General features: G+C 44.3%; 1 non-coding gene across 1 annotated transcript; it reads left to right on the top strand.

The window, feature by feature from the left end:
• The first annotated feature begins 17,433 nt into the window (after positions 1 to 17,433).
• Positions 17,434 to 17,565, top strand: LOC114671615 (small nucleolar RNA SNORA51). The gene has a single exon (XR_003721649.1). It is a non-coding gene; the product is annotated as a small nucleolar RNA SNORA51 (small nucleolar RNA).
• The last annotated feature ends 6,243 nt before the right edge of the window (positions 17,566 to 23,808 follow it).

Genomic DNA, 23,808 nt, shown 5'->3' on the forward strand with positions numbered 1-23,808 from the left:
TCTATTTTTTAATTTTTAGTAATATGAATATGATTTTTTACAAAATGAAAAACAAATTTAAAGAAATAACCACCCCACAATCATCTACCAGTGAATGGGCCAGAGATGAGCTGCCAGACAAGATTGACTACATAATCATGAGGCCCAGAACACAGTGAAAATGCAGCATCCCTTGTTCAAAAAAATTATTCAGAATTTCAAGACACGGGCAGCAGAGCATTAAAGCAAGAGTGGGGTCCTTCTGAACATGGGGTCCTGTGTGATGGCACAGGTCACAAAACCGTGGAGCCAACCAGCTCTGTGCCCAGACCTTCTCCAGCACCTTCCAGATAAAAGCTTAACTAAGAGCTATATACTTTCCAAAGGCCCCATTGCTTCTTCACTGGGTGACATTTGCAAATTAATTGCCCATAATGCCACAATCTAGGACAACCAAATCCTTTCAGAATTTTCTCCAAGGTTGTATGTGTGTTTGTGTATGTGTCTCTTTGACACAGGTGGATTGTTCTTAACAATTGTTACACTATTTTGTCACTTAAAATTATAGCAGGAGTATTTCTCTGTATTAATAGCATTTAAGAATAAAATTTAAATGTTCACATATTTCAATTTTTTATATAAGAAAATCTCGGCCGGGCGCGGTGGCTCAAGCCTGTAATCCCAGCACTTTGGGAGGCCCAGACGGGCAGATCACAAGGTCAGGAGATCGAGACCATCCTGGCTAACACGGCGAAACCCCGTCTCTACTAAAAACACACACAAAAAAATTAGCCGGGCGAGGTGGCGGCGCCTGTGGTCCCAGCTACTCGGGAGGCTGAGGCAGGAGAATGGCGGGAACCCAGGAGGCGGAGCTTGCAGTGAGCTGAGATCTGGCCACTGCACTCCAGCCTGGGTGACAGAGCGAGACTCCGTCTCAAAAAAAAAAAAAAAAAAAAAAAAAGAAAATCTCAGCGAGGTCACAGAACTAAGTAATGAAAGGATACTTCAAAAGTAGGTGATCTTGAGTCAAGAGAACTAAATTCTAGTCCTAGCTCTAACAGCCAATTAGCTGTGTGACTTTCGTAAATAATTTCACTTCTCTGGAGCTCATTTTATTTTCTGTAAAATGACTTAATGAATTTTTATCCCCCTAAATACCTTCCAGTTCTAAAATTCTTTTTTTTTTTTTTTTTTTTTTTTTTTGAGACGGAGTCTTGCTCTGTCGCCCAGGCTGGGGTGCAGTGGCCGGATCTCAGCTCACTGCAAGCTCTGCCTCCTGGGTTTACGCCATTCTCCTACCTCAGCCTCCCGAGTAGCTGGGACTACAGGCGCCCGCCAACCCGCCCGGCTAGTTTTTTTGCATTTTTTAGTAGAGACGGGGTTTCACTGTGTTAGCCAGGATGGTCTCGATCTCCTGACCTTGTGATCCGCCCATCTCGGCCTCCCAAAGTGCTGGGATTACAGGCTTGAGCCACCGCTCCCGGCCCCAGTTCTAAAATTCTATAATTCCAGTATCATTATGGATTTGAGTGGTCTCTAGGTCTGGCTATGGCTATAAGGGGCTTTTAAAATCTATTCTTTGAATGAAACGAAGTCATTATCCAATTTTTAAGGCCTTTAGAAGGAGGTTTTTGTTTTACTGTAATTTAAAACCATTTGGGGGTCAGTCTTTGTCATGCTCAGTGTCAGGTTCCAGCCCCAGCTGAGGGCTGAGTGACTGGGTGGATGTGGGGCAGGGAGCTGGAAGAACACTAGAGAGACAGCAGGTAGATGAGACATGGCTTTTTTTTTTTTTTTTTTTGAGATGGAGTCTTGCTCTTGTTGCCCAGACAGGAGTGCAGTGGCGCAATCTCAGCTCACTGCTGTGTCCGCCTCCCACGTTCAAGCAATTCTTGTTGCTCAGCCTCCCAAGTAGCTGGGATTACAGACACCCGCGACCATGCCTGGCTGATATTTGTAATTTCAGTAGAGATGGGGTTTCCCCATGTTGGCCAGGCTGGTCTCAAACTCCCTACCTCAGGTGATCCACCCACGTCAGCCTCCCAAAGTGTTGGGATTACAGGTGTGAGCCACTGCTCCCAGCCAGAGACATGGCTTTGTTCAGCAGCCCCCATGCCTACAGCTGCATGGCCAGCTCTCCATTGGCTTCAGGGTCAGTAGTTTAACTGTTTCTCTGGGCACAAGTGAGCCAAGCTGTGTCCTGGCTTCCCCTGTCTGTCTGCAAAGGACAGCTCTGACTCTCCCAGTGTACCTGCACAATGTCAACAGAGCAATCATACATTTTACAGACAATAGTGGCATAGAGCCAAGTGATGGCCTTTCCATGTATGGCTACATGGCTATGATAACAAGTGGAGTTATACGCCTGCGCTCTAAACCCACTGAGTCACACAGGATGTAAACATCCTACCTTGGCCTATCCTTGACCAAAGCACAGCCATGTTCCTTACACTCCACCCCCTAGGCCAAGGGAGACAGGCCTTGGATACAGGTTATATGCATAAGCTTTGGGTACATAGGCTTGATATACACACGCAGGCTTTATACATAAGTTTTGGCCACACAGATTTGATAAACAGGCCTTACATTCCACCCCCTGGACTGAGGGAGTTCTTTTAGTGGGGATCCGTGCACATAGGGCAGCACCCTGAACTCATAGGTCACAACAACAATACGGAGAACAACAACCTATCATAAATATTCCTGTTACGTTACTTATGATTATTAGAGCCCAACATAGGTAGGGTAGTGCCCAGAGACACTATCTCTGCAGTATCTCTGCAGGGGATCATCAGTAAGGTCCTCAATCGCCTTAATCCCCTGTGACACCCCTTGTAAAGCCACCGTTATGTTCTAGTGGATGTCAGGGATAAATGTACAACATTGTGTCCCTCCAAGGGCAGAGGTGCCACCCTGGGTAGCTGTGACTATGTTTAAGGCCATCCGGTTTTGCAGCACCACCTTCCTGATCTGATCGACCTCATCAGTTAGCAAAAGGAGAGCAACTCGGGTATAATTCAGGGCCTGAGCTGTGTGCTCTGCGAGGGCTGTAACCTGCATTTCTACAGTAATGACACCTGCTCCAGGAATAGTTATTGCTAAGGGGTGGAGCCACCAGGGGTGGCAAAAACTGGGAACGCAGCACCTCCTAGTTATTCGGGCAACTAGGCAATGTGGGAAGCACAGTGGCAGGCACAGAAGGCCACTCCCAGCTAAAATGTCCAGTCCAATTGGTTGGTAGATATGGCAATTCGGTGTCCCCACAGACCCATAAACTCCCAGGGAGCACAAAGTCCATTGGGGCCCAGCCGTGGTAAGGCCACTTGTTCCACAATACCCTTGGTGTGGTGACACATGTTATGTTTGCACAAACCTCAGCAGGCAACCATCCCACAGTGACTTTACCCCTGTGCTGCTCTATGCATTGTGGTACCTGCAATGGGGGTACCATATGTTCTCCCATTAGCCAGTCCCACCCATCACGGACACTACGAGTCAGCCAAGGGGCAGGCTTGCCATGGGTTTTGTGACACCCCCTGTCCAAATCCTGCTGTGCTGCATCCCAGCCATTGTCTGTGGAACCCCAAGTTTCTAGCTATGTCCAGTTTTTCACAGAAGCTGGATACATGTGCCACGGCAAGCCATCCTCAGCTGCTGCTGGAAGGGCAGTGCAGATCCAACAGTCGGAGACATTGGTCACCTCGGCATAAGTGTGGGCCCAATCTACAATGCAGTTGGAGCATGCCAACCTACAGCTGAAACGACAGAGTAAGCACAGGTACTAACAAGGATAAGTCACATCCCTTAGGCCAAATATAAGCCAACTTTAATCTCTAGATAACAATGCAGCCACCAAGGCTTCTGCCTGGGTGACGCTACCACACCTTATCAGCTCCTTGTTCTTTTGGGTCCTGTACCCATGCCAAAGTCACAGGGGAACTCATAATAGGCCACACAGACAGTACATATGTCTCCCCACCGGAAGAGGGTTCCTTCCCTGGCCGTTCCCCTATGAACAGTCAATCATGGAGGCCACACATTAAATACCCAGGGAATAACATATAAGTCATACTGCAGACCCTCCCCTAAGGGGGCTACGATAGCCAAACATCTACAATGAGGGGCTTGGAGAGTCCATGACTAACACCAGGTTTTGTTTGTTTCCCTACCTTTAGGGGCATTGGGGCAGGCAATAACAGATTGCCGTTTGTCCCATACCTGGTTGGAGAGGGTCATCCTTCCTCTCATAGATCTGGCCACATGGCCGAGCCCTACATGGCTGGTGACTAACTAGCTAATTCTGTAACTTTCAGGTAATAAACCACAAGGTTAAGCCTTGATAAACTGCCCAGCATTGGTGTAGATTATCATGGGTGTCACCTCCTTGGTGATCATCATCAATGTTGCCCTGAGTTCAACTTACTAGCTACTTTGCCCACACTTGATATCAAACCATATAGTGTCAGTACTAGGCTGGACTGCAGCAGCACTCCAGGCAGCAGCAGTACTCTGGCTAAACCTGTCTATATATACTATGCCTTAGCAGGCATGGGGCCTGGGGTGCCTCAGGCCCCATGGCCTTATCTTGCATCAGGACTACAGACCCTAAGCCCTCTTGTAACTCTGCTGCTAAGGGACTTGTACTCAGTGTACCTCACTGCTCTAAGTAGGCGCCCCACTTTGATAAAGTGCTGTCCCAGTCTGTGCTGTCCCAGTCTGGAGGGGTGGCTTACCCATGAACGCAGCCATCCTGCTATTGGGTAAGTCATCTGCACGACGACTGTAGCCTGTCTTGCCATGCTCTTACGAGCCTGAAGGGCAGCATACGCAGTTACTAACTGCTTCCCAGTCCAGGGGGTTGTTATCCATGAACATAACCTATTCTGCTATTACTAACTGCTTCTCTATCAATAAAGATAAGCTCAGCTCCATAGTTGGGGCCAAAAGCCTACCGGCATATTCAGGCACTCCATGTGCTGCTATAGGCCCTAATTTGCTATAGGCCCCAACCAAAACTATCTGTGGTCACATGCACATCTAGCTTAAATGGGCACCTCTGGTCAACTACCCATAGGGCTTGTGCCTGCTAAATAGCCTGCTTGAGATAGTCAGGACAGCTGTCTCAACCGCATCATCCAGTCCCTGGCAAGAGGGGCGTTGTCGCCTCCAAATCTGAAAGAGAATCAGAGGTTAATATAACATCATCAATAAAACCATGACACATGGTGGGGGTATGCATATAGCCCTGCAGCAATCCCATGAAAATCCAGTGTCACCCTGCCGTGAAGGCAAGCTGTTCGTGGCTCTCTGGAGCAATGTCAGTGGAGAAGAATGCATTATTCAAGTTCATCACAGAGTGGTACTGTCCCAGTTCTGCTGTCAAGCGGTTCATCAAATCCGTGATGGATTGTACAGCTGCATGCCAAGAGGGTGTTACTTTATTCAGTTCCCCATAATCCGCTGTCATTCGCCAAGTTCCAGCAGGCTTTCTGACTGGCCACACCAGGGAATTGTAGGGGCTATGGGTGCCAAACACTATTTGCACCTCCTCTAACTTCTGAATAGTCTCAGTTATCGCTGTATGCCCCCCTGGCAAACGGTATTGATGAATGGAGGTAACCCGTCAGGGTTGTGGCAGAGCTTGGGGCTGGTGATGTGTATGTCCCTGCAGTACCAGATTTACTACACTAACTCGGAACCTGAATTCTCCAGCCATGGTGTGCAAGTCCAGACCATGCAAAATGTCCACTCCCAGAATATATTCAGGTATGAGAGAGACATACACAGTGTGTAGGTGGAGAGCCAAGCGACTGATGCCAAGATGCAGAGACACAGGTTTCACTTTCACTGACCAGCTTTCATAGCTGGTAATAAATGCAGCTCTGCCAGAAAAGTTATCCGGGTTCCCATAAACGAGGCTGCAGTCTGCACCAGTATCTACCAGCACTAGGACCCGCTGTGACCCGCTGTACATTAGTGGGGTCCAGTGGATTACCAGCGCCACATACGGCCTCTGGTTGTCTGGTTCCCTGTGCAGAGCTGGGTACCTCAGCCAGTTCCTTAATCAAACAAGAAAGGCTCCATATCTCCGCCTGTCTGCAAATAGTCCTTGAGTTGCAGTGTCCAGGCGGGAGTAGGATGAACAACATTGCTTCACCCCCCACTTAGGCAGTCTCCGGAATTGCTGCTCGGGGACAATTGCCTCCACAGAGCCAAGAGCATTCTATTGGGTTGCCTGTCAGATTTCTCTGGAGCAACCCCAGCTACAAGTAAATCAATCCACGTCTGCATGCAGGTCACCTGCTGGGCCCATTTTTATCACATGGGATGGTTACCTGTGGAGGAGGCACCTTCCCTTCTTTATGGCATGGGTTCCCTGGTCCTGCTGATGCCTTCTGCCTCCCCCAGGGCTGCCGTAGCAGTCGTCACTTCATGTATGCAGCGCCCCACATGTGGAGTGAGAACAGCAGCTAGAAAGTCAAAAGCACTCAGGGGCACTGAGCCCAGCACAAGAGCCCTCATGTGCGAGGTAAAGCGTTCATCATCTGGCCCCCAGGTGTTTAGATCAAACAGCCTGCTGCATAGCCAGCTCTCAGAATGTCTGCACCAAACCAGTGTATGATTGCCATTTACTCACAGTTTCTGGTATCTTTCCGGCATCATTCCAAACAGTCCATATGGCTGTCATTAGCCATTCGATTAACGTGTGGTCATCTTGCCCTTGTGCTAACTATCCGCACAGCTGCAGCTGCTGATGAAGGGAGGGGTGAGTTGTGATAGAAGCCAGCTTCTCCCTCTCAGAGGCAGAGCAAGAAATGCTGTCAGTTCCCTCGGACACTGCCGGCACTGTTACCTAATTCCTGCAACTCAGTCAGGGTAAACACTGTAAGAGGTGTGTTCCACCGCGGTGTGGCCGGGGGGTCAGGGTGGGGGTCCCTGGGCTCTCCCCTGGGGTCCCGTCACCTGCTCATGGTCTATCTTCTGATGGATCACAGGGCGAGCCCGCAGTAGAGAAGCCTCCTCCTCCTCTGCATCAGACCCAACGGGAGTGTCCGGCCAGGAGGACTGACTGAAGGTCGCGCGGACAGCTGTTGCTAACTCCTGTTCCAGGTTGTTTATCTGGGCCTCTAAGCACCCTGCTTGCACATGGAGGTCCTTCACCCCCTCCCCAAGGTTTTGCTCCAAGCTGTGCATTTGGGCTCCCAGGCACTCAGCTTGTGCCTGAAAGTCCCTTACCTGGGCTGTGTCCTGCAGGCACTGAGCATGAAACGCAGTTTCTGACTGAGTCAGAAACGCCCATCCGACTCTGCTGGCGAAGGTCGTTCCTTCTTGATGCTGTAAGCTTCCAGATGCTTCTCCACACTTGTGGGAGACCCATTCACTGCCCCCCACGTTTCCACGGGGCCCATCCAAGCAGCATCTCTGCCACGGGGTACTATAGCCCATGCTGCGGCCACATAGCCAACCCGGGAGCCTCTGGGGAGACCTCACCTCATCCCGCCAACTACACCAAGTATGCTCAGGGTTAGGTTCCAGCCCCAGCTGAGGGCTGAGGGGAGTGGGCGGATGTGGGGCAGGGAACTGGAAGAACACTAGAGAGACAGCAGGCAGATGAGACACGGCTTTATTTGGCAGCCCCCACACCTGCAGCTGCATGGCTATCTGCAAAGATAGCTCTGACTCTTTCTCTGGGTGCCAGCACGCCTGCGCAGTGTCAACAGGGCAATTAGACCTTTTACTGACAATAGTGGCTTAGGCCAAGTGATGGCCTTCCCATGTTATGACTACATGGCTGTGATAACAAGTGGAGTTATGTGCCTGTGCTCTAAACTCACTGAGTCACACAGGATGTAAACATCCTTCCTCAGCCTATCCTTGAGCAAAGTGCAGCCATATTTCTTACAGCCTTGTTTGCCATCTCTTATCATATTAGATCGTAGACTTGAACTTTACATATTGCTTAGTTTTCTTGTCTTTGAGGTAATTGCCTTATCTGGCAGGATCTTGGCTCACCGCAACCTCTGCCTCCGGGTTTCAAACGATTCTCCTGCCTCAACCACCCAAGTAGCTGGGATTACAGGCATGCACCACCATGCCTGGCTAATTTTTTGTATTTTTAGTGGAGACAGGGTTTCTCCATGTTGGTTGGGCTGGTCTCAAACTCCCGACCTGAGGTGATCCGCCCGCCTCAGCCTCCCAAAGTGCTGGGATTACAGGCATGACCCACCATGCCTGGCCTATTTTTATTTTCATAAGTCTCCTCTGACCTACTCACAGGTCCTCTCTGACCTTCAAGATTGTCCCTGAACCAGACATGGTACTGTATGCAAGGGTGAAGTCACTGATTATCCTTTTCATTTTCTTCTTATAAGCATTATATTTCTCCTCTCTTCCTTCCCCCCCCCCCCCCCCGCCCCATCAATGTATTAGGACAGCATTTCTCTGGGAATGGTGTTAAAATGCCAATTCTTTTCCAGTAAGCCTGGGGTGGGACTGGAGATTCTGCCTTTCTAACATATTCACAGGTTATGTTGATGGTGCTACTCCCTGGAACACACATTCAGTAGCATAGTATATTCCAACGAAATGTGCTTTGTTAAAAGGTTTTTTAAATAACCTCTTTCCCACAACCCTAAGTAGTAGCAATCCACAGAATTGTGGTGAGTGTTGTGCTGGACCCGTGTTAACCTAATAGTGATGGCGCTGTGTGTGGGAGACAGAAGAGACCCAGAGCCAGCAAACAAGACATGGGGTTTCACAGGAGGCTTACATACAGGGGACAGAGTCCAGTGGCGGGAGGCTAGACAGGATATCTACATGACCCATTGATGGCGGGCTGGGCAGAAGAACTGCAACTGCTTACAAAACACAGGCAGTTTATGTACCATTTTCAGCTAGGACCCTCCCCGTAACAACCTCCACCTGGCAACATCCATTTAACCCGAAATGAAGGCCCTCAATGTACTGGCGAGTTCCATGAGAGGAGCTGGGGACTCAGATGTTTCTCATAGACAAGGAATGGCTCTCCAGGTTGGCCACTCCCAGATAGCTTGGAACTTCCACCTGCATTCAGGTGTGTCTGCCATAGAGGGCATTCTCACGGTATGCTTCAATTATTGCATCAGGTATGTTTACCATAAGCGAGGTAGTATACCCTTTTTCCAGGAATGCTCACAGGACATACCTAAATTGTGCGTTGCTACTACAGATGCTTCATATACTTAGATGCCTCTTTGATTAACTCATTGGGCTGAGTCTAGCACCATTTCCTATAAAGACATTAAGAACCTGAAAGCAGTCTTGACTGGCCCATAGGTCAAGTCTGGGTACCACTGAAATAATCTGAAAGTCAGTTCAACCCTTAAAATTGAGTCCAACCTCACTCTGTCTAAATAGGCAGCCAAATGTGATGACTTTCAAGCTTACCTGCCACAGAATAACCTACCCCAGCTCCTGTGCCTACCCCAAAGAGGAAGTACTAGACACAGAAATAAACTGTTAGAGTAGGACCTGGAATACTATGTGACTGAATGCAGGATTTCTCAACTTTAGTGCTATAGGCATTTGAGGCCAGATAATTTCTTTGGTGGAGGAGGATGGGGCAAGGGCTTCCTGTGCAGTGTAGGATATTTAGTAGCATCTCTGACCTCTACTCAATAGCAGATGCCAGTGGCAGTTGCTCCTCCCACCTCAAGTTATAACAACTAAAAATGTCTCCAGATACTGCCACATATCTCCTGCACAATAAAATTGCCCCTATTTGAGAACCACTTAATGCTTAAAAGTCCACTTGTGGATCAAGTGAAGTTACAGCAATTGTACATACTATATGTATATATTAAATAATGGCTTCTCTTTCCTATAAAAAATTGTTATCAAGTCCATAGCCTTGTCACAGCATAGCAATCATCATTTGAGTGTTTAACAAATATTTTTGATGCCTAACTCACAAAAGTTAGGCATTTTTTTGGTAATGCCTAATTTTACTTCTTGTGCTAGATACTTCTAACACAAGAAGTAAAGTACACATTAGATTATTTTCCTACCCAGGTGCTATATATGTGTTGTGGCATACATCTATTCGCTTAAATCTGCCTTTTTTTTTTTTTTTTTTTTTTTGAGATGGAGTCTCGTTCGGTCACCCAGGCTGGAGTGCAGTGGCGTAATCTTGGCTGACTGCAACATTTGCCTCCCAGATTCAAGCATTCTCCTGCCTCAGCCTCCTGAGTAGCTGGGATTACAGACATGTGCCACCACGCCTGGCTAGTTTTTGTATTCTTAGTAGAGATGGGGTTTCACCATGTTGGCCAGGCTGGTCTCGAACTCCTGACCTCAGGTGATCCACCCATCTTGGCCTCCCAAAGTGCTGGGATTACTACAGGCATGAGCCACCATGCCCAGCCTTAAATCTGCTTTTAAAGATCTTTTGTAGCCGGGCGCAGTGGCTCAAGCCTGTAATCCTAGCACTTTGGGAGGCCGAGACGGGCGGATCACAAGGCCAGGAGATCGAGACCATCCTGGCTAACACAGTGAAACTCCGTCTCTACTAAAAAATACAAAAAAATAGCCGGGCGAGGTGGCGGGCGCCTGTAGTCCCAGCTACTCAGGAGGCTGAGGCAGGAGAATGGCGCAAACCCGGGAGGCAGAGCTTGCAGTGAGCTGAGATCCGGCCACTGCACTCCAGCCTGGGCGACAGAGCGAGACTCCGTCTCAAAAAGAAAAAAAAAAAAAAAAAGATCTTTTGTAGCACAAGCCATAATCATATCACTATTCTCTTTGTTTTTTAAGGCTATATTTGATATCCATTTACTTTTATAGCATTTGAATGTTTTAGATCCTGGTTGAAACTAGCCCTGAAGAAGAATTAGATATTTCTCTTTACAGTCTTGTAAACTCCTTCAAGGGACAGCTGATAGATTGATGAGATGAGGTACAGATGAGATACAGCATGAGATGGGGTGCAGTGACTCTGTTAATGTGAGTGGTGTTGGAATTTATAGCAACCTCGCTACTCGATACGGGATAATGCTTTTCTTTTTTTTTTTTTTAAGAAGATAGAAGAGTCCATTATTGACCTAATAACCCCAAAGTACATCTTCAGATGTGAACAGTTGTAGAGGACATGTGGTTAATAATGAATTGACCAAACCCTTTTACCTAATACCCTTTCATTTTGTGTAACCTGTTGGATTTCTTTTTTAGGTGGACAGTGTAGTAGTTACGTTGTAAATAGATTTTTTGTAAGACAGGATCTCTGTCTGTCACTTAGGCTAGAGTGCAGTGATGCAAACACGGCTTACTGCAGCCTCAACCTTGTGGGCTCAAGTGATCTTCCCACCTCAGCCTGCTGTGTAGCTAGGACCACAGATGTGTGCCACAGTGCCTGACTAATCTTTTCATTTTTTTGTAGAGATTTGGTCTCGTCACATAGAGTTTTAGATATACTCTGTAGGGCATGTGGAACAATATGTTCTGAGCCAAAAGCTAAATATATTCTACTTGTTTGTATTGTACAAAATAATGTCTGTGTGATGATGGTTCATATGGAAACAAAATATTAACATGGATGTTTCCCAAAACAGAATTCTCCGAAACTCCCATTGTTTATGGAAGATGTTACTTAGCAAAAAAATCAGTTTCTCTTTTATATCTAAATAATAAATTTTCAGTCATGTAGCTAAACAAATAGCAAAAAAATATTTACAATTAAACTAAATACTAGTTGCTGCATGGACATTTATAATCAGTGTAAAATGGAAACCTTGCTCATTCACATTTTGTCTACTCTACAGTCGTACTCTGGATTTTATTACATACTGCTATGGTTTGAATGTATTCCCTCCAAAATTCAGGTGTTGAAACTTAATGGTTGATGTGATACTATTAAGAGGTAGGGCTTTCAGGAGGTGATTAGGTCATGAGGGCTTCTCCCCTCGTGAATGGGATGAAGGCCCTTTCAAAAGAGGTTTCACACAGCACTAAGCTAGCCTCCACCATGTAAAGGATGGCCTTCCACCTTGAGAGGATACAGTGTTCCTTTCCTCTGAAGGGTGCAGCAATAAGGGCCATCTTAGAAGCAGAAAGCAGGCCTCACCAGACAATCAAACCTGTCAGCACCGTGGTCTTGGACTTCCCAGTCTCCAGAACGGTGACAAAATCAATTTCTGTTCTTTATAAATTAGCCTCCCCTCCTCTCCTCTCCCCTCTTTTTTTTTTTTGAGATGGAATCTTGCTCTGTTGCTCAGGCTGTATTGCAGTGGCATGATCTTGGCTCACTGCAACCTCTGCCTCCCAGGTTCGAGCGATTCTCCTGCCTCAGCCTCCCAAGTAGCTGGGACTACAGGCACACATCACCACCCCTGGCTAATTTTTTTGTATTTTTAGTAGAGATGGGGTTTCACCATGTTGGCCAGGCTGGGCTCGAACTCCTGACCTCAGGTGATTCATCCACTTCGGCCTCCCAAAGTTCTGGGATTACAGGCGTGAGCCACCACACCTGGCCAGGTATTTTCTTATAGCAGTCCAAAAAGGACTAAGACATGTAACAACATCACAACTCATTTTACCACCAAGTTTAAGCAATATTTTATTATCCTCAGTTCAATATGAAAGTATATTCTTTGGAGGATTTATTGACAACATAGCCCTTTTCACATTTAAATCCGGAACACTATCTTATTCTACAATTTTTGGTATTAAAAAAATACTTCATTCGACAAATATTTTGGGTACCTACTATGCGCAAAAAACAAAATAACTTGTGGAAGTATAAGTGTAGGATTATATCTTACAAAGAATGATGTCCTTCAAAGAATTTACAATTTGATTGAAGAGTTGGGATGTGAACATACATAATACATAATACCAAGGTATGCTTCATAAACATCTTAGTAATCAGCACACTAACAAAAGTACTTCAGAGGGGAAAAGATGATTACAAAGCATTGAGTTTTGTAATCAATCAGTTAATTGTGAAATAAGAGAAACCTTATGAAAGAGGTAGACAGTGGTCCATGCCATAAAGCAAGCTTATCCAACCCATGCCCATGGGCTGCATGTGGCCCAGGACGGCTTTGAATGTGGCCCAACACAAGTTTGTAAACTTTGTTAAAACATGAGATTTTGTTGCTTTTTTTTTTTTTTTTTTTTAGCTCATCAGCTATCATTAGTGTTAGTGTAGCGTTATTGTATTTTCTATGTGGACCAAGATAGTTCTTCTTCCAGTGTGGCCCAGGGAACCCAAAAGATTGGACACCCCTGCCTTAAAGGGTAAGAAGCATTTGGACAGATGAAAAGGACTCCACAGAACTTTCCGGATGATGGGAACAATATGAACTGAAATGGGAGTGAGCACAGATTGTTCATTAGGTAGTGATGAGGGGGATGGCCTGATGAAGTTAAGGTTTTAAACTGGGAAGTAGTGGAATAAAGCTTTGTAAGTGGAATTTGGCCAATTCCACTTTTTACTTTACCAAGGTAAAAAGTTGAAACCTGATTGGAGGAGTTTCAACTTTTTCTTGGTAGCTCCTATGAGCAAGTAAAGGGAAGTGATGTGGCCAGGCGCGGTGGCTCACACCTGTAATCCCAGCACTTTGGGAGGTGGAGGCAGGCGGATGACCTGAGGTCAGGAGTTTGAGACCAGCCTGGCCAACATGGTGAAACCCATCTCTACTAAAATTCAAAAATTAGCCAGTCGTGGTGGCACACACCTGTAATCCCAGCACTTTGGGAGGCTGAGGCAGGAAAATCACTTGAACCTGGGAGGTGGAGGTTGCAGTGAGCTGAGATCATGCCATTGCACTCCAGCCTGGGCTACAAGAGCAAAACTCCATCTCAAAAAAAAAAAAAAAAAAAAAAAAAAAACAACGGGGTGGGGGATGGATGTGATGTGAGGAAAATGATGTTTGGGGAGGATTAAAGATGGTGTACAACTTTGGGGAGAAGGAGAGAGACTGAGACTGAGATAGAAACATCTTGCAGTAAACCAGATGAGAAGTGATAAAGACCTGGATAAGAGTGATGTCAGAAGGAATGAAAATGAAGGGATGGATAAATCTGATGCTTTGAATTTGAAAAATGAAAAACAGCACAAAACTTTTAGACCATATGCTGCAGGAGGGCAGTGTCTGTGTAAGTCACTTTTGTAATTTCTTAAACAACTATGTGCCCTTGAGCAAGTTTTTAAAGAAACTTTGAGTCTTACTCTTAATCCAGTTGAGTTTTCATTTACACAACAAATATTTGTTTTTGTTTTTTTTTTTGGATGGAGTCTCACTCTGTTGACCAGGCTGGAGTGCAGTGGCACGATCTCAACTCACTGCAACCTCGGCCTCCTGGGTTCAAGTGATTCTCCTGTCTCAGCCTCCCGAGTAGCTTGGATTACAGGTGCATGCCTTTAAGCCCGGCTAATTTTTTGTATTTTTAGTAGAGATGGGGTTTGACCATGTTAGCCAGGATGGTCTCAATCTCCTGACCTCATGACCTGCCCGCCTCGGCCTCTCAAAATGTTGGGATTACAGGCGTGAGCCACCGTGCCCAGCCACAACAGATATTTCTTGAGCATCTGTTACATGTTATGAACTATATATAGCAATGAGGAAAACACAAAAATCACTGCTTTCATGGAGCTAACATTCTAGTGGGAGAAACACAATAAGCCAAATACATAATATAAATGGTAATAAGTACTATGGATTAAAATAAAGCAGGGAAGGGGAATAGAGAACAGCAAATTGTAGTAGAATTTTTTTTTTTTTTTTTTTTTTTTTTTTTTTTAGACAGAGTCTTGCTCTGTCACCCAGGCTGGAGTGCAGTGGTGCAATCTTGGCTCACTGCAACCTCCACCTCCCAGGTTCAAGTGATTCTCCTGCCTCAGCTTCCCTAGTAGCTGGGATTACAGGCGTGCACCACAATGCCCGGCTCATTTTTATTTTGTTAGTAGAGAAGGGGTTTCACCATATTGGCCAGGCTGGTCTTGAACTTCTGACCTCAGGTGATCCGGCTACCTCCACTTCCCAAAGCACTGGGATTACAGGCGTGAGCCACCATGCCCGGCTGCAAAATCATTTTTAACACATTGGTAAAAGAAGAAATTGCTGGGAAGGTGGCATTTGAGCAAAAACCTGATGGAACCCCCCAAGCACAGACTACTAAAGCAAAAATAGACAAATGGGATCACATCAAGTTAAAAAGCTTCTGCACACCAAAGGAAACAATCAACAAAGTGAAGAGACATCCCACCGAATGGGAGAGAATATTTGCAAACTGTCCATCTGACAAGAGATCAATAACCAGAATGTATAAGGCACGCAAACAACTCTATAGGAAAAAGTTTAATTGTTCGATTTAAAAATGAGTGAAAGATCTGAATAGACATCTCTCAAAAGAAGACATACAAATGGCAAACAGGCATATGAAAAGGTACTCAACATCGGTGATCATCAGAGAAATACAAATCAAAACTACAATTAGGCAGGGCGGGGTGGCTCACACCTATAATCCCAACACTTTGGGAGGCCGAGGTGGGTGGATGACTTGAGGCCAGGAGTTCAAGACCAGCCTGGCCAACATGGCAAAACCTCATCTCTACTAAAAATACAAAAATTAGCCAGGTATGGTGGTGCATGCCTGTAGTTTCAGCTACTTGAGAGGCTGAGGTGGGAGAATCAGGGAGAATCGCCTGAGGCTATAGTCGAGGCTGCAGTTAGCTGTAATCCTGCCACTGCTCTCTAGCTTGGGTGATAGAGTAAGACCCTTTCTTTAAAAACTCTTAAAAATAGAGCTACCATATGATCCAGCAATCCTGCTGCTGGGTATATATCCAAAAGAAATAAATCAGTGTATCAAAGAGATATCTGCACTCTCGTGTTTGTTGCACTGTTCACCATAGCCAAAATTTGAAAGTAACCTAAGTGTCCATCCACAGATGAATGGAAAAAGAAAATGTGGTACATTTACACAATGAAGTACTATTCAGCCATAAAAAAGAACGAGATCCTGTCATTTGCAACAACATGGATAGAACTGGAAGGTCATATTAAGTGAAATAAGCCAGGCACAGAAAGACAAACATCACATGTTCTCACTTCTTTGTGGGAGCTAAAAATTTAAACAATTGACTCATGGAGATAGAAAGTAGAAGGAAGTTTACCAGAGGCTGGGAAGGGTAGTGGGGGATTGTGGGGATGTTTAATTGGTACAAAAAGTAGTTTCAAAGAATAAATAAGACCTAGTATTTGCTAGCACAACAGGGTGACTATAGCCAATAATAATTATACATTTTCAAATAACTAAAAGAGTATAATTGGATTGTTTGTGACACAAAGGATAAATGCTTGTGGTGACAGATACTCCGTTTACCATGATGTGATTATTACACATTGCATGTCTGCATTAAAGTATCTCATGTATTCCATAAATATACACACCTACTATGAACCCACAAAAATTTTAAAAAGGCCGGGCACAGTGGCTCACACCTGCAATCCTAGCACTTTGGGAGGCCATAGTGGGCGGATCACTTGAGGTCAGAAGTTCAAGACCAGCCTGACCAACATGGCAAAACCCCATCTCTACTAAAATACAAAAATTAGCTGAGAATGGTGGCATGTACCTGTAATCCCAGCTACTCGGGAGGCTGAGGCAGGAGAATCGCTTGAACCTGGGGGGCAGATGTTGCGGTGAGCTGGTATCACGCCATTGCACTCCAGCCTGGGTGACACAGCAAGACTCCATCTCACAAAAAAAAAAAAAAAAAAAAATTCTAATGAAGGTGAGTGAGCCAGTCCTGTAGCTGTAGCTGGGAAAAGAGCAGTCCAGGCGAAAGGAATATGTAGCAGCAAAGCACGGAGAAAGCCCTGAGGCATTGCCTCCTGATGAGAGCCAAAGCAAAGCTGGGTGTGGGGATGCAGGAGCCTATTATAAGTAGGCTTTTACTGAATGAGACAGGAAGTCTTTGGCGAGCTTTAATCTCTGACTTATATAATAGTATCAGTCTTTCTGGGGTTAGTTGAGCCAATGCTCTTACTTGTATTCTTTTTCCATTGCTTATAATGGAAAAAGCCCTAGTTTATTATCCTTCTGTCTTGTATTAATTTTATCTGGAATTGAGCTCTAACTGTGGCACAGAAACATTCCCAAATAAGCTGCTATCTTTTAAATAGTAAAAATACTCCCCCAAGTAGTAATAGGCTAATTCCTGTTTTGGGAACAGATCAGTGATCTTTCAAATCTAATACGTTTGAAAAATTATGTACTCATTTTTAGATTGATATTGGAAATTTTCATCACCAGTTTAAATATTCGCCAAGATTGTAATTTCTAACATGTTATAAATAATGACTGTTAAATAATACTTTTAAATCTATTCAGTAAAAACTAAATATAGCCGTTCAAAACCACTGTCATTCATTTAAAAATACATAAACAAGTTGTTCTTTAAAAGTGGGAAATTTTGGCTTCCTGGTACTTACCACAGTCTGTATTCTTACACTGACTGTATAGAAAGAGGAGGCAGAGTAAACCAACCCCATATATACCTCAGCCCAGGCCCTGTGCCTGGTCTGTATTGTGAATCAGGAGACAAGGAGTTCAGGAAAAAAAAAAAAAAAAAACTGTTGGAAGTTTTTTATTTTCTCATTTTTTAAATTTAGTTCTCAGTCTTCTTTCTTCTTGAGTTCATATTTCCATTCTACTTCTCTTAGAGAAGGTTGTCCCTCGGAAAATACAGGCAGTCCTCACTTTGCACAATAATGCAGGACCTTCAAAATAACTGTACAAGTTGAAAATGTATAATGTGATCTAAATAATCAATGGGAAAAATTATGATTGTCCTATGACCTTTAAAATTTTTTGTCAGAACATTATAAACTCTCGCCGGGCGCGGTGGCTCACGCCTGTAATCCCAGCACTTTGGGAGGCCGAGGCGGGCGGATCACAAGGTCAGGAGATCGAGACCACGGTGAAACCCCGTCTCTACTAAAAATACAAAAAATTAGCCGGGCGCGGTTGTGGGCGCCTGTAGTCCCAGCTACTCGGGAGGCTGAGGCAGGAGAATGGCGTGAACCCGGGAGGCGGAGCTTGCAGTGAGCCGAGATCGCGCCACTGCACTCCAGCCTGGGCGACAGAGCGAGACTCTGTCTCAAAAAAAAAAAAAAAAAAAGAACATTATAAACTCTCTTCGTTATAAATGTATAGGGAAATAAAGAACATAGTAAGACTGATATTCACTTAGTATACTGCAATTTAAAACATCAGAAACATTGATAATTAAGTGTTGTGTTTCTTTGTAAAAAAAACTTAACAATAGTAGTTTGCTTAGTTTCTTCCCTTCTTGTCATAGAACTTATGATTTGGCGTATTCATCTTTCTACGCCTTGGTAAACTGTCATAGTTTTACGTTTGGATCAGCTTCCAGTGTGTTATCCTTTGCATTTTCGATGTGGTGAAATATTTCCAAGAGTTCCTTTAATGTGAAGATTTTTGCCAGGATCACTTCCTCTGAGACATAAGGTGACTCACTTATGTCATGAGTTCACCTGCTCTAAGTTCCCTGGCTGCATATCTGCAGTCTCTCCAATGGTGGTAGTGTAAACATTCCCATGGTCAGCTATTTCCTCTATAACCTCATTACATTCATTTCACTTCTTTTTGGTTGATGTTTTTTAGATGGAGTTTTGCTCTTGTAGCCCAGGCCGGAGTGCAATGGCGTGATCTCGGCTCACTGCATCCTCCGCCTCCCAGGTTCAAGCGATTCTCCTGCCTCAGTCTCCCGAGTAGCTAGGATTACAGGCGCCCGCCACCACGCCTGGCTAGTTTTTTGTATTTTTAGTAAAAATGGGGTTTCACCACTTTGGCCAGGCTGGTCTTGAACTCCTGACCTCAGGTGATCTGCCTGCCTCGGCCTCGCAAAGTGCTGGAATTACAGGCATAAGCCACCATGCCCAGCTATTTCACATTTTATTTTCAGTATTGTCACTTTTTATTTCCATGCCATACTTTCATCCTTGTTGGCCAATACCCTTTCTTAATCACCCATTTTTGTAAAATGTCACATGGGTTTTTTACTGGCAGACAAGGAGACAATGCGACTGCAAGCCTTGCTGTCTGTGTGTGAACTGACTGATGCACAGAGACCAATCACTGACAGACTTTGAAAGAAGATACATGATTAGTCACCCATCAGGATGCACACCTGTTAATGTAGTAATTCATGGACCTGAAGAGCTAGTAGCAAATTTGTATTTTATGCAGTTACTCAGAGTTAGTTAGTTTACCTCAGTAACTGAAATTTGAAACCTTGTTCTCAGAGGACAGGTGTTATTTAAACCGTGGTAACTAAAATTCGTACATATTGGAAACATTCAAAGAAAGAATTTTTGGCCAGTCCAATAAAAAAAGAAAGACTTTTGTTTGTTTTTTTGTTTTTTTAATCTCAGCTCACTGCAAGCTCCACCTCCCGGGTTCATGCCATTCTCCTGCCTCAGCCTCCTGAGTAGCTGGGACTACAAGTGCCCGCCACCACGCCTGGCTAATGTTTTTGTATCTTTAGTAGACACGGAGTTTCACCGCGTTAGCCAGGATGGTCTCGATATCCTGATTTCGTGATCCACCCTCCTTGGCCTCCCAAAGTGCTGGGATTACAGGCGTGAGCCACCGCACCTGGCCAAGAAAGACTTTTCTGTATGATTTTATACTGAATATCTTTTATTAATCTCTTAACCTTCTCTGTGATGAAAATGTCTATAAATTAAAATTTGTATGTCCTTGATTGTTTTATGTCCTTGGTTATTTTACAAATCCTGACCTAATTAATATTATAATTATTATTATAATTGATTAAACATAAATATGTTTAAATCAAAAGTAAAAAATTATCAAAAATTATTTCAATCTGATGATAATTTAGAGCGTGAAGTCAAGTAGTGCTTACTGCTGGAATGAGACAGTATTTAGGATCAATGACGTTCCTGTTTAACACCTCTGTAGACATAATCGCTGAGAAAACATGTTCACAGAGACAAATAGGTAAGAATGAGATAAATTTATCGTAGTGGCTGGGTGTGGTGGCTCACGCCTGTAATCCCAGCACTTTGGGAGGCTGAGGCAGGCAGATCACCCGAGGTCAGGAGTTCAAGACCAACCTGGCCAACATGGCAAAACCCCATCTCTACTAAAAATACAAAAATTAACCGGGCGTGGTAGTGCGCACCTGTAGTCCAGTACTTGGGAGGCTGAGGAAGGAGAATCGCTTGAACCTGGGAGGCAGCAGTTGCAGTGAGCCAAGATCACATCATTGCACTCCAGCCTGGGTGACAGAGCAAGACTCCGTCTCAAAAAAAAAAAAGCAACTTTATTATAGTAAAGCCATTCATTTTGTCATTCCTTCCAAATTATTTGCCAAAAATCCTCTTTCACTTGTGCTGAAAACCAGGAACTGGAAACCTCTGACTTGCAAAAGCATTGTTGCCTAGTTATTAGAATGTTCACTTTCTTATTTTACACGAAACGTACCAAAAAAGGTTTTACCAAGACACATCAGCTGCAGGGCAGCCACAGATACCTGTGTTGCTTGTGTAGTATACAACTCCTGAAAGCAGTGTTTACACTGTACTCAAGTTGCACGAGCTGGAATTGTGCAGTGCGCAATTTACAAAGCTGTATGTGGTAGCCTTATACATTTTACCTACTATTGTTTTTTGTTTTGAGATGGAGTGTCACTCTGTCGCCCAGGCTGGAGTGCAATGGCGCAATCTCGCCTCACTGCAACCTCCGCCTCCTGGGTTCAAGAGATTCTCCTGCCTCAGCCTCCTGAGTAGCTGGGATTACAGGCGTACACCACCACACCCGGCTAATTTTTGTATTTTTAGTAGAGATGGGGTTTCACCATGTTGGTCAGGATCGCCTTGAACTCCTGACCTCGTGATCTGCCTGCCTCGGTCTCCCAAAGTGCTGGGATTACAGGTGTGAGCCAACAGGCCTGGCCTTTTTTTTTTTTTTTTTTAACTTGGCAGCAACTTGTTTAATCCAGTATGTAAATGAAGTATACAAAATGTTCTATTTATGCCCATCATCTACACACATTAATGATGATATCACAGCATATCAAACATTTAATGGCATGGCTGTACTTAGTGGAAAGATATACTAATAAGGTAAAAATTATAAATAAAATCATTATTTTTAGAACTAGGAGTCCTTTGAAAGCTGAAGTGTGATGTCAATAAGTCATCTAACTCCATGCCAAGCTTAGTGTCTGCCAAATCATTTATGTCTCATTTCCATGGCAGCACTTTATTTCTTTAAGACTTGGAACCACAGATGGCACATCTGTTTTCTTGAACAGTATCATTAATTTATTTGATTTATGAATGTTAATTATATGTTTCTGAATGCATCAAATCTATCAGCATTTGCAATGGTCTCTTTGATAAGAATATGGTAAAGAGGAACAATTCCAGGCAATACCCTTCAGGACCTGCTCTTCTCTAGGCAAAGCGAAGCAGTATAATAGTCTAATATGTAATACACACTGATATACACTTTTAAGCAGTAATTCACAACTAGGGAACATCAGGCAATGAAAGCAAGAGTTTTAATTGGTTCATGCAGCAATCTGAAATAACTGCACAAATGAGAATGTAGTGAATTCTATTATTCACGAAACATTTATTATTACATGTAGTTACGATTCCAGAAGCCCTTACTCTAAGTTAGATGGAGGCTATATTTTTTTATACATCAAACTTGGCAAACAGTAACTATAGCTACAAAAACAGCCATCTCTACACTTGAGTGACAAAAATGGAGAGAAGACTCCTTCAATCAGTCACAATTGTGTCCTTGAATGGCAACAGTGACAACAGTATCACTATCAGTTATGAAGGGCAAGCTATAATTACTCTTAACTACGAAGTTCATAATTTCTGAAGAAATGTTAAGAAGAGGCTAATTTCCAGATTAAGGTTGAGATGCAGAATTAAGTGTAAAGATTCTTTCATTATAGTAGCTAACATTTATATATCAAGTCCTAAGTGCTTCATTATTAATTTGTCTTTCCAGTAACCTTAGGTTAGGTTGAGAAAGTATCCATGTTATCTGTGTTTTACAGATCCGAAGACTAAGGATCAGAGAAGGTTAGTAATTTGTGAGAGGCTATGTGTTAGATAGGTGGCAGAGATGAGCCTTAAGCCTGAAACTAAATCTCATATGCTTTCCTTTTCTAACTATACTGTTTACCAGATGTTCGTATGTTAAACTTTCATCCTTCTTCCTTTTGAGTCCAACACATTCTCTTATTTGTCCATAAGAATCACCTGCTGCCCCTGATTAGAATGCAGATCCCTAGGTTTCCACCCCACAGAAGTCTGTGCGTGGGGTGTGGTAGTTGTGGGGGCTGCATAACCATCTTAATTCAATTAAGATGATCTGATTTGTGGAATTAAACTAAAACCCACCCACAGGACAACAAATAGATGCTATTTATTCAGAGCTTGCTGTAGAAGGGAGTCCCAGTCACCATCACTTGACTTTGTCAGAGGCTCAAAGGTGGGGCAGAGGAGTGGGAAGGTTTATAGAAGTGAAGAAAAGCCCCAGGTATGCTCTAATTGGAAGTTGTTGGCATGGGAAAGCGGCAAGTGGGCTACTAGAAGCGTGGGTATTTTATGTGGTTGGTTTGCAGAACATATTTGGCTTTCTCTGGTTGGTGCTGAGGTGGAACTAGGGGTAAAAATAGGGAAGTTGCACTTTGGAAGGCCCAGGCAGGAGGATCGCTTGAGTCCAGGAGTTTGAGACCAGCCTGGGCAACATAGTGAGACCCTGTCATGAAAAAAATTTTAAAAATTATGCCTGGCGCGGTGGCTCAAGCCTGTAATCCCAGCACTTTGGGAGGCGGAGACGGGCGGATCACGAGGTCAGGAGTTCGAGACCATTCTGGCTAACACGGTGAAACCCCGTCTCTACTAAAAAAATTAAAAAAGCTAGCCGGGCGAGGTGGCTGGCGCCTGTAGTCCCAGCTACTTGGGAGGCTGAGGCAGGAGAATGGCGTAAACCCGGGAGGCGGAGCTTGCAGTGAGCTGAGATCCGGCCACTGCACTCCAGCCCGGGCGACAGGCGAGACTCCGTCTCAAAAAAAAAAAATAATAAAATAAATAAATAAATAAATAAAAAATTAAAAAAAAATTTTTTTTAAAAATTTAAAAATTAAAAAAAAATTGCACACCTGTAATCCTAGGTACTTGGGAAGCTGAGGCAGAGGATCTCTTGAGCCCAGGAGATCCAGGCTGCAGTGAGCTAAGATCGTGCCACTACATTCCAGCCTGGGTATTACATAGCAAGACCCTGTCTCAAAAAAAAAAAAAAATATATATATATATATATATATATATAGGGCAATTGCCAGTCGTTGACTACTTCCTGACTGTTCTGGTTCAGCTGCTACCAAGGTTGTGGTCTGGCTTCCTGGGCTTCTTATGTGGTTCAGAGTTCTGTTGTCATATACTATCTGGCCATTCATGTATATTCTGTTTCTGAGACCATACTCTGGGAAACACGTGGTCCTCTGGTGGTGGTGAAGGTCCCTGTGAGGTAGGGACCATCTGTCAACACTCTTATCACTACTAGTGCCTATCCCTATCAGGCACTCGAAGCACTTAATAAAATCTTGCGAACGAATGAATTAATGATATGCAAAATTATTTGATACTGGCTTTAGTTGGAACAAGAAAATGAACTTTGTGTACCACATAGACATCCATGACTAGACTGGCCGCCACCAGAAAGGCTGCTCCTTCCAGCTACTATGCTCTAAATACAGTAACCTGAATCCTAGCA

The sequence above is a fragment of the Macaca mulatta genome, chromosome 12, assembly GCF_049350105.2.
Source record: "Macaca mulatta isolate MMU2019108-1 chromosome 12, T2T-MMU8v2.0, whole genome shotgun sequence".
Taxonomy (NCBI): Eukaryota; Metazoa; Chordata; class Mammalia; order Primates; family Cercopithecidae; genus Macaca; species Macaca mulatta.